This window comes from Thalassophryne amazonica, chromosome 16, assembly GCF_902500255.1.
Source record: "Thalassophryne amazonica chromosome 16, fThaAma1.1, whole genome shotgun sequence".
Taxonomy (NCBI): Eukaryota; Metazoa; Chordata; class Actinopteri; order Batrachoidiformes; family Batrachoididae; genus Thalassophryne; species Thalassophryne amazonica.
This window is the reverse complement of record NC_047118.1, coordinates 11,324,714-11,334,638: the sequence shown is the minus strand read 5'-3', so window position 1 is coordinate 11,334,638 and position 9,925 is coordinate 11,324,714. Positions and strand designations below refer to the sequence as shown.

Here is a 9,925-nt window from a genome sequence, read left to right as displayed (position 1 = left end):
AGTCCAAATTTAAAACAACTGACGTTTATACAATTCGTATTTATATTTAATGACTTAGTATGAAATTCTCAGTCCCAACAAAACAGTATGTTAAATGGGGAATACAAATTTAAAACATGAATTTTATATATAAAAAAAATTGTATTAATATTTAATGCCATAATGAATGCTTAGCATAAAACGAAGAACCCAAATTAAAGCTCTTGAAGTTTTAAAATGTTGTTTGGAAGCTTAATTAAAACAAAATAAATAATGCAGTGTGTTAAATTAGAAATCAAAATGAAAACTGATAAAAGGTTAAAAAGATTGAATTAATATTTAATGACTTCATTTAAAAAAAAAAACAACACAGAGTAGAAAATGGAGAACTAACATTCATTCCTTCATTCATATCTGGGTGAGGTCATGGTGGCAGTAGACCAAGCAGCTCACCCCACACTTCCCTACTCTCAGCCAAGTTCTCTAACTCTTCCTAGAAGAAAAGGTTACATTTACATTTAATGTGTTTATTTAAAAAAAGAATACTGAGTAGAAATGGCTGAACCAAGATTAAAACATAAGTGTAAAATGTTTGAATTCACTGTTTCATGTTTTTTTAAATAAATAAATAAATACCCACTGAGGATTAATGGGTGAGAAACATTTAAAATGAATTATGAAGATATTTAATGTCTTAATTTAAATGCAGGAAACAGATGTTGTTTGAAATGTCTGATATATGAATTAAAAAAAATACTGAAAATTGTTTGAGTTCTGGAATTGTTGGACTTTGTATATGTGAGCTGCTACATCATGTTATTACTATGATACCTCCTGTATCATTTTTATAAACGTTTTATCTCACAAAGCACTGAATCTTGTTTGAAATGTGATAGAGCTTTGCTCTCCTGCACCTGCATGCTGATTATTATTATCATGAAGACATGCACACATTCTCAAAATTATGCAATAATGAACTTTTTTTTGTTGATGAAATAAAGTAATAAAGTATATGTGAGATATCCATTCACCATCATTGATTAAATGCATTAAATGATCCAAGTCATCCTGTATGTGTATCAGTGCAAATACTTGACAAAATGGTTTCAACAAGTTTTTGCAGGTGAGCCAAATGTTGAGCATGCACCGTGCACGTGATAACCCTGCACTTTGGCAGTACAGAGGATAAAGGTCGGCTGGTAAAGCTGACATGTAAAGTGCAGAAGATCACCTGCTGCATTATGCAATGGATTGAAATGTTTTAATTCTGACATTTCCATGGCTTGTCTATGTTCCTTACCTAATTCTTATTACACTTATACGCCTAAATCCTAAAGCGACAGTGTTACGTATACATGATAAGAAAGCCATAACTGGTGGTGCAAGAAGATCCACTGCAGGATCTTCACACTCGAATTAGGGCGCTTGAAGAGGGAAGGATTTAAGAACCGCAGTCAATCCAATCAAAGGTCGGCAGCAACGTTACACCTAAAGGTACAAACGAGAGAGAAAGTACTCGACGGCTGAGCTTAAAAGGTTGATCCAAAGCTTAATCAACAATCCAGTTCAGTGATTCAGAGGATTTCCTGGGAACTTTATTAATGTGTTTTTTTTTTTGTTTGTTTTTTTCTTTTATTGCTCACTCCACTCATCTTCAACCTAATTATAGGGCGTGAGGCGGGGTACACCTTGGACATGATGCCGTCTGTCAGGGCCACATATAGACAAACAGACACATTAAAACCTGCACACACAATCCACCTAACCTGCATGTCTTTGGATGTGGGAGAAAGCCGGAGCACCCAGAGGGAACCCACACAAACACAGGGAGAACATGCAAACTCCACACAGAAAGGCCACAGGTTGGAATCTATATGTATATATATATATATATACAGTGATGCCGGTAACGCGTTACTCTAATCTGACCACTTTTTTTTAGTAACGAGTAATCTAACGCGTTAATCTTTCCAGATCAATAATCAGATTAAAGTTACTTCTCCAAGTCACTGTGCGTTACTATTATTTTTCATTGTGGGTCGATAGCAGCATTAAACTTGGTCTGTGGGCAGGAGGTCGGAGTTCAACTGAACTGCCCACTTTAAGCAGAGCTGTGAGCTTTTCATCCACGGTTTTCTGTAGCAGCTCGTCCTCACCTCTTAAAGCGCGGTGATCAGCACACCTGCATTAAGCTTTACAAAGACATTTTTATACGTTTTTCCTCCTTTATTAGAATTCTGAGCTGAGCCGCTTCGTATCTGGTCGTTAAAACAGCTGATCCTCCGCGACGTGTCAACAACTAACACTATTTTCCACTCAAATGCACCTAAACTCTCTTTCTGAGGACCACATGATGTGAAAACGCAATAAAAACTTTCTTACCTGTAAATCTGGTCCTGTTTTCTGCATAAATAAAATGTTATCCATTCTTGTGCTCAAACGCCAAAGCAGGGGCGAATCCAGATGGAATGGGGCGTGGGGGCAAGGATGTGCCCCCACAACACCCCTAGATTAAAGGTCCAGTTTTGAAGCCGTTTTTTATTACAACTACTAATATTGCTTAAAATAATAATAATTTCGACAAGTAAAATGTTTAGAGAGAATTTAAATGTTAGAAAAATGTTAGAATTTAATAGTTACATTTATAAACAATGTAGGTTCGAAATTGCAAGTTTTACTGTTACAGTGCTGTCAACAGTTAAATATGAGGTCAAGAGAGAGGTCTTTATTATACTTTTTTATAAAACAGTATTTATTTTCATTGAAGTCAGAAAGGGTGACTATAAAGTGAGTTTTGGCAAAACAGGTATCATTGTCATGTTGAGGTGGCAGAGGGTTGTTGTCGGCAGCTGGGGAAAGTAACTAAAAAAGTAACTAGTAATCTAACTTAGTTACTTTTACAATTGAGTAATCAGTAAAGTAACTAAGTGACTTTTCAAGGAGTAATCAGTAATTGGATTACTTTTTCAAAGTAACTGTGGCAACACTGTATATATATATATATATATATATATATATTATATATATATATATATATATATATATATATATATATATATATATATATCTCATTTGATAAAAGACATCACAAACCTATATTTAAGTTCACTTGCGTGGAAGCAGAAGTATTCATTGCTGATGGGCCTTCAGGCAGCAAGTTTATCAGTTGCATAGTTTCGTAATAAGTGAGAAAAATATACAAGGTACTCCTAAGTGAACTTCAGAAACACCCAAGCTGCAGGTGCCATCCAGATTTAAATGATTAAAAAAAAAAGGTCTAAATTTTTGATTTGTAGAATAATTATTTATTCATCTTGTAAAAATCCATGCTAATTCACTTATCTTTGCGTCTGTTTAAAATGTAATAATATGCAAATCCACACCTAGTAAAAGGACATTTCTAGTATATAAAAAAAAAACAGATTGCAAACAAGCTTTCATGTCTTCTTTTTACAAGTGCTGCATCTATTCTTCATTCTTTTTTAAACAAAAATTTTCTCGTATTTAGATAAATTCCAGCATTATTACATGAAAGCGAGCAGTATTATTGAAATGTTCTGACATTTGCTGTATTATTTAATATCCATCAATATTTATTTATGGATTGAAACAGAGATATTACTGATGTTAGGGGAGACTGGGAACAGTTGTACCAATGGCAAAATTGTAACAGCACCTGTTCCACAATCAGAGGCAAGACTGAGTCAAGCGGGTAACGAATGTAACAAATAATTTACGTTCATTAACCTTTCATGACTGTAGGGACAAAAGTCGCTTTTTTGAATAAAGTTTGTTTTAACAGTTTCAGAGTTAAAGGGGTAGAATTTCTATTACATTCAGTCTCTCAATAATAATAATAGGGAGGGGTGTTATTTAAAAAAAAATGGAAATCTATAAATGTTTGCATGGAATATGGAAATATACACGGAATAAACCATAGCAGGATAAATTTGGGGTCATTTGGTTCCAAAAACCCATATGGACGGAGCAAGCCGAAAATGTCATATCTTGAGAACCGCTGCACCTAGAGACTTGAAATTTGGCTCCAAATGTTGCTTGACCCCAAGTTTATATTCAACTTCTATAGTAACAATAAGCTTATCTGGTGTTTTTTAAGAGTAATTAACAAAAAAAAAAAAAAAATTTCAGTACATATGTTACGATCAATTGTAACAAACAAAATCTATGTAGTTTTTATTTCAGGAACATCAGTGAGTATAATCATCACATGTAAAGAATGACATGGCCACAGTGAACTAATTATAAGCAACAGAGTGGTTTTCTACGTCAACAACACATATACGACACACACGTTACTTGAAATTTTCAAACGCTCCGCCCATATGGGTTTTTGGAACCAAATGACCCAAAAAATTATACTGTTATGATTTATTCCATGTGTATTTCCACATTCCATGCAAAAATTATAGATTTCCAAAATTTTTGAAATAACACCCCTCCCTATTAATAACTGCTTTCTTTAAAAAAAAAAAAAACTGTTACAATTAACATCATTGAAGAATATAGGTCAGTTTTATAGTTTAAATCTCATTTTAGTAGACAATGCTTTGACTGATTCTCAGAATAAGTGCATGCATTTTGAGCGAATATTCAATTACAGAAATAATGTGAGTTACAACCCTCATGAAATGTATTTTACTGTCAGTAAAAGACGTGTTTTCAAATCTATTCATACATTTGTTAACGTTGCTGCAATGTGATTTTTTTAAAAGCATTTGCAAAAGGATTCTTCCTTGCTTTTATTTTTGCAACTTACCCCAGCGGTGTTGCAGTATATTACAATATTCAGTCAGGTTTATAACAATGGTGCTTCTTGTTTTTAACATAAATCAAGTTTAAAAAAAAAAGGTTTGGTTTTTAAGCTTGAAATAAATGTTGAATAGTCGGTGACAAAATTCAAAACAAAAAACAACTAAAGCAAACTATGTTATGATTTTCCCTGTCTCTCCTAGATACAGTAGGGGGCGCACACAGGAACCTGACAAACAATGCTTTTGAAGCAACAGTGGTGCAATAAATGGGACACATTTCAGGTTAACGCAAATGTTTTGTTCACTTAACCCTGATGCCTGATTTTGTTTTTCCATTTCCTTGTTTTAATGAGAAAATTGCCTTTATTAATGAGAGAGGTGCTTTTAGATTTTCAAAAAACCTGCTCACAAATTCTTTCTTTATTTATTTTTATTTTATGATACCAGAGTTGTTCATTCCCGTAAACTCTGCGCTCTATCAGTGAACTTACTGCCCTTTCCAGTTAAGCAACAGCAATACGTCGCTGCGTGTCAGCTTTATTCCAGGAAACAAAAAGTGAAAGAGCAAAGTATTAACTGCCATGTGACAATTTATCATGAACGATTTGTGGCAGTTATTCATTCTCAGTGTCTGAGAAGATCTGTTTGCTCATAGTGCTGATGTACTGCAGGCCATCCGGCGGCGTGAGCTTCAGCTGGACAAGAGGTGGGACTGTGCCGCTGGTGAAGTATCTGAAAGCAGGCCTGGATGACTGAATGGCATCCACAAAAACCTGAAAGTTACAAACTCAGATGTTAAATCTATGCCCGCTCTTACTGTAACACACTGATTACACAAATATTTGCAGTGATCGTCGTCATCAAACAAAGCAGAATGAAAGATTAAAACAATGGCTCCATATTATGATTATGTAAGTCACCTCAGAGGTATTATCGGTTACAAAATCTGGATTTTTACATTTAAAAGTGTTTATTTCTTGCTAAGTTTTGCAAACAAGTAAGACACCCATAGGACAAGGGAGACAAGTGTAAGTGATTTTCGCAAAAAGTTAACTTCTCAAATTAATAAAAATTGGAGATATTGCTGCACATTTGAGCAGCTTTTTGTCACCATCTAGTGGGCAATGTGAGCATTTCAGGGCTTCTGATAAATTTCCTACTTGAAACCAAAAATTCATTAAAAATGGCATTCATAAATGTTAGAAATGCATGAAGTTTTTTGACCTCCCAGTATTAACGTATAAAAAATTCAATTTTGAGAGTTTTACAGATATGAAAATACAGTTGTGATATGTATGTGAAACTTGCTAAATGTATTAAATTTATACAGAAATACAGCTGACTGGGAGCTGATTACACCAACAAACATACTTTACTGTGCAAAAGGTTTAGGCATCCCAGAGTTATAGCTATATTTTTAACTTGCATATATAATAATAATATAATAATAATATCTGTAAAGTACAAGCCAGTAGAATACCAGACAAACAAACTTGCAAATGATCATGCTTTAATTTGAGTTTTTCTTAAAATAGTTTTTGAGGTCCTACAACTTAAACTCTGTTGGGGCCTATACACAAAAAAAACAAAACAACAACAACATTTAAATAGAACCCAGTTTTCATATTGATCATCATTAAAGTTGAAATTCATCACACATTTAATTTATTTATAAAAATTTATCAGATTTACTGTATCAGGCAACAATCAAATGTTCAACACACCTTTACAATGTCATCAGTGTCCTGTGCCGCATTTTGGAAAACTGAGCTGCAATGCTGCAGGTATTTCTCATACAGGCTGACTGTTCTGCTATCGAGTGTTGGAGAGACGCAATCTCCGAGCTCTGCCCTCTGCAGATTGATCAGGAAGTCAGTGTTGACTGGACCGCACTCAATGAGGCTCACACCTGCACAGGGTGCAAAATGAAGCTGTTAGTCGTTTCACCGCCACATTTCCGTGTCGTCCTAAACATGGAGATGCATCGCTGCAGCACCCTGAAACTCACTGAATGTTGAAGTGGTGCAAGAGGATGGCCAGACTCTCACATACACCTCCACTGCAAATTTACTAGCACAGTAAACCTCGTTAAAAGGAAGACCTGTAGGGCAGCATGAAATCCCAGATTGGTTATTGGCAGTTTTCATCTGTACCCATGTGCTTCACAATATACAAACAGATTTGCACATCTGACCATGAAGACCTCCTGAGCTGCCGGTGACCAGAATGCGACCCTGTCCCAGAGCCTTCATCTGTGGCAGGAAGGCCTGGATGGTTTGGATCACACCCAGAAAATTGACTTCCACAACCTGTCTCATGGACTCCAAAGACTGCACTCCAGCGGCCCCATCATACCCACGCCAGCATTACACACTGTGGAGAGAAACACAAAGCATCAAGCTTCTGGATCACAACCCAGATCTGGGTTATGTTGCAAAATAAAACCTCACGCAAGGTGGCCAAACCACAAGGGACACACCTTAAATGTTTGACACTGAGCATGCAAGTTAACTGTGTGATTCAGTGATGTCATAAATGATATACATGTATCCTTGATTTAACCTCTATTTTTGACTAACACAAACCCTTCCACCATGTTTAATGCAAATTTTCTTCACGGATTTGAGTTAAACACTTATTGAATCTGACTTTTCAAGATAACTCAAGGTCAAAGAATTCCACCTTAGAAATGTAATATATAGATATACCTTACTGACTTTTCAGGTAATACAATAGATACGTGATATATTACTTCATATTAGCGGGTTTTAGTGACATAGAGGTATCTTTAACCAATTCCTTGGAATAACCATTCTAGATACTTCGTATATATCCGCTTTTGGTTGGCCTGGTAGAGCTCAGCATTGGGATTTAGTGCAAGTTTGACACCAGTGCCCTGGTATTCCAAAAGGTCTCCCACCCAAGAACAAATCACAAATATGCTCTGTTTAATTCTAACTAATTCCCAGTGCAATGTCATAGTTATACTTGCTGTTCATACCTATATTTGGTATTAATATGATAATTTTGGCTTTTATTTCCTTCACTAGCTTCTATTTATAGTTTTTTTTTTTGTTTTTTTTAATAAACCGGGACTGAGTACAAATTAGTACCCACTAACATGGAAATGTGAGTTGGCATGACAATAAAGTTCTTGAATCCTTGAAATCTGATCTGGATCAGGTCTGCACAAAGTAGATTGCCTACACATATCTTATTCTACTATAAGCTAAAGGTTGGTCACTTCCTGTCCCACAGCATCCTGTACTCAAGGTTCTTGAAAGGAACAATATCTCCACCTGGTGGACACATGAGTGTGTGTAACACTTATGGACATCTACAGTTTTGATGCGATCTACAACAAACTGGTGTGCTGATAGCTTGGGTCACTTAGCTCTGTATGGGCATACATAAAATATGTTTCACTGTGTATTTTACAGAATATTCGGTTTAATTTGTGGCAGTCTACCATGTTAATAATAGCTCAAAAGCCAATCCATAAAAGGGTAAAGAGGTGGAGTGTAGGCGAGACCCATTGTGATCTGGGTGAGGCGAACATGTCCCTTTCAATGCAGTTACCAAACAGAGCTAGCATTGGTTTTAGGGGTTAGAGTTTTAAAATCATTTGTTTGACTGGATGGTCTTGTTATTTAATAGGTGGTTTTGGTGGGGTATTAAAAATTATGACCAGAGTATTGCCTCACTAGTGGTGGAATGTTTGGGTTACTGTTGAGTGGAGCTAAAGTCAACTAAGCTATAGGTCATACTGCTAACACTCTCACATCATTAACATAAATTAAATTACACAAAATGTAACTCTGTGGAAATACTGGAGCACACATGCAGACACGTCTCAGCTGAAGCCATATTATTGCAGATATTTGCAGTAAAATACTCAGAAGACATTTAATGCTAATGTTAGCCACTAGCATCGTGTTACGGATCTTAGTGGCTAAAAGATAATGTCATTTTCAAGCTGTAAATATTAATCCATCTTGATGGTTTCAGATTCCGCCACTCTTTGTAAAATTTTAATGTCGATCTAATGCATTTCACTGGAAATACAGACCAAAATTTTGAAATGAAAATGATGCTCATTGAGAAACAGTTCTAGAATCCATTTTCAGATCACCTATAAAATCTAATTATATGTTCATAGTCTCCTAACCCTAACCTCCCAAAAACATCCTGTTTTCTTGCCCAAGGGCAGTTGGGTAAGTAAATTAATTGAGGTTAATTATGTTTTCCAAACCAAGGTGTATTACAGTTCTCATCAGCAGACATGAAGAGAAATATACAAAGTGCACACCCAGTATGTCTACTCTTTTCTCTGCAATCCTGTCCCGTGTGTCCAGGATGGACTGCCGATCTGTCACGTCCATTTGGAGGATGTCCAAGGTGTCTCTGTGCAGGCCTTTCACACACTCCAAAAGACGCTCCTTCTTGGCCAGGTTCCTCATCGTGGCATAGACTAAACAGGCAGTAGCAAAGACGTAAACAAGGAAACAGCAAATCAATTTCATAATGTTTGCAAAAATTAAACAAACTTGCTTAGGGAAGCCACACCCACATTTCAAAACAATAGGCATGTGAAGGAAACGTTAAATGGGCTTTTAATCGCCAAAATTCCAAAGGAGCTGGAAATTTGACCTCTGACCTTGATCATTAACCAAACAAAATCAAAACGAATCACTTCTTGTCATCCATAATCCCAATTTACACACAAACTTTGATCAAAATCAGATAAAGCGTTGTTTCGATATGTCTCAAGACAAATTGCATAATGTTCAAATAGTTACAAGACTACAAAAGCGTCAGTAAAGAGAGAAAAGAAGCCCCCCCCCCCCGCAAAAAAGTGTATAAGTCAGCTTCACAGCTACAGAAGCAAAACCATAAAACAGAATTTTTTACATTTATTACATATAAATATAAGTATGTGCCAGTAAACAAAGTAACATATGACAATTTTAAATTGTTCTTCCTAATACAGCTCTGACCAGCACATGCCTTCTAAGACGTGTTCAAAAACTCCTGAACTAATGCATAAAAATACCAGCATGCATAGACCAGCTGTGTCCTCCTTTGTAGATTCGTCTGATTGGAGGCCAGCCGACGGCCAGGCTGAGGCCGATCCCAGAGGAAAAGCCTGTGATCAGCACCACCTTCTTGTCCAT

The 9,925-nt window shown here is 36.0% G+C and overlaps 1 pseudogene; it reads right to left on the bottom strand.

The window, feature by feature from the left end:
• Nucleotides 1-5,249: 5,249 nt before the first annotated feature.
• On the bottom strand, nucleotides 5,250-9,925 carry LOC117528009 (annotated as a pseudogene).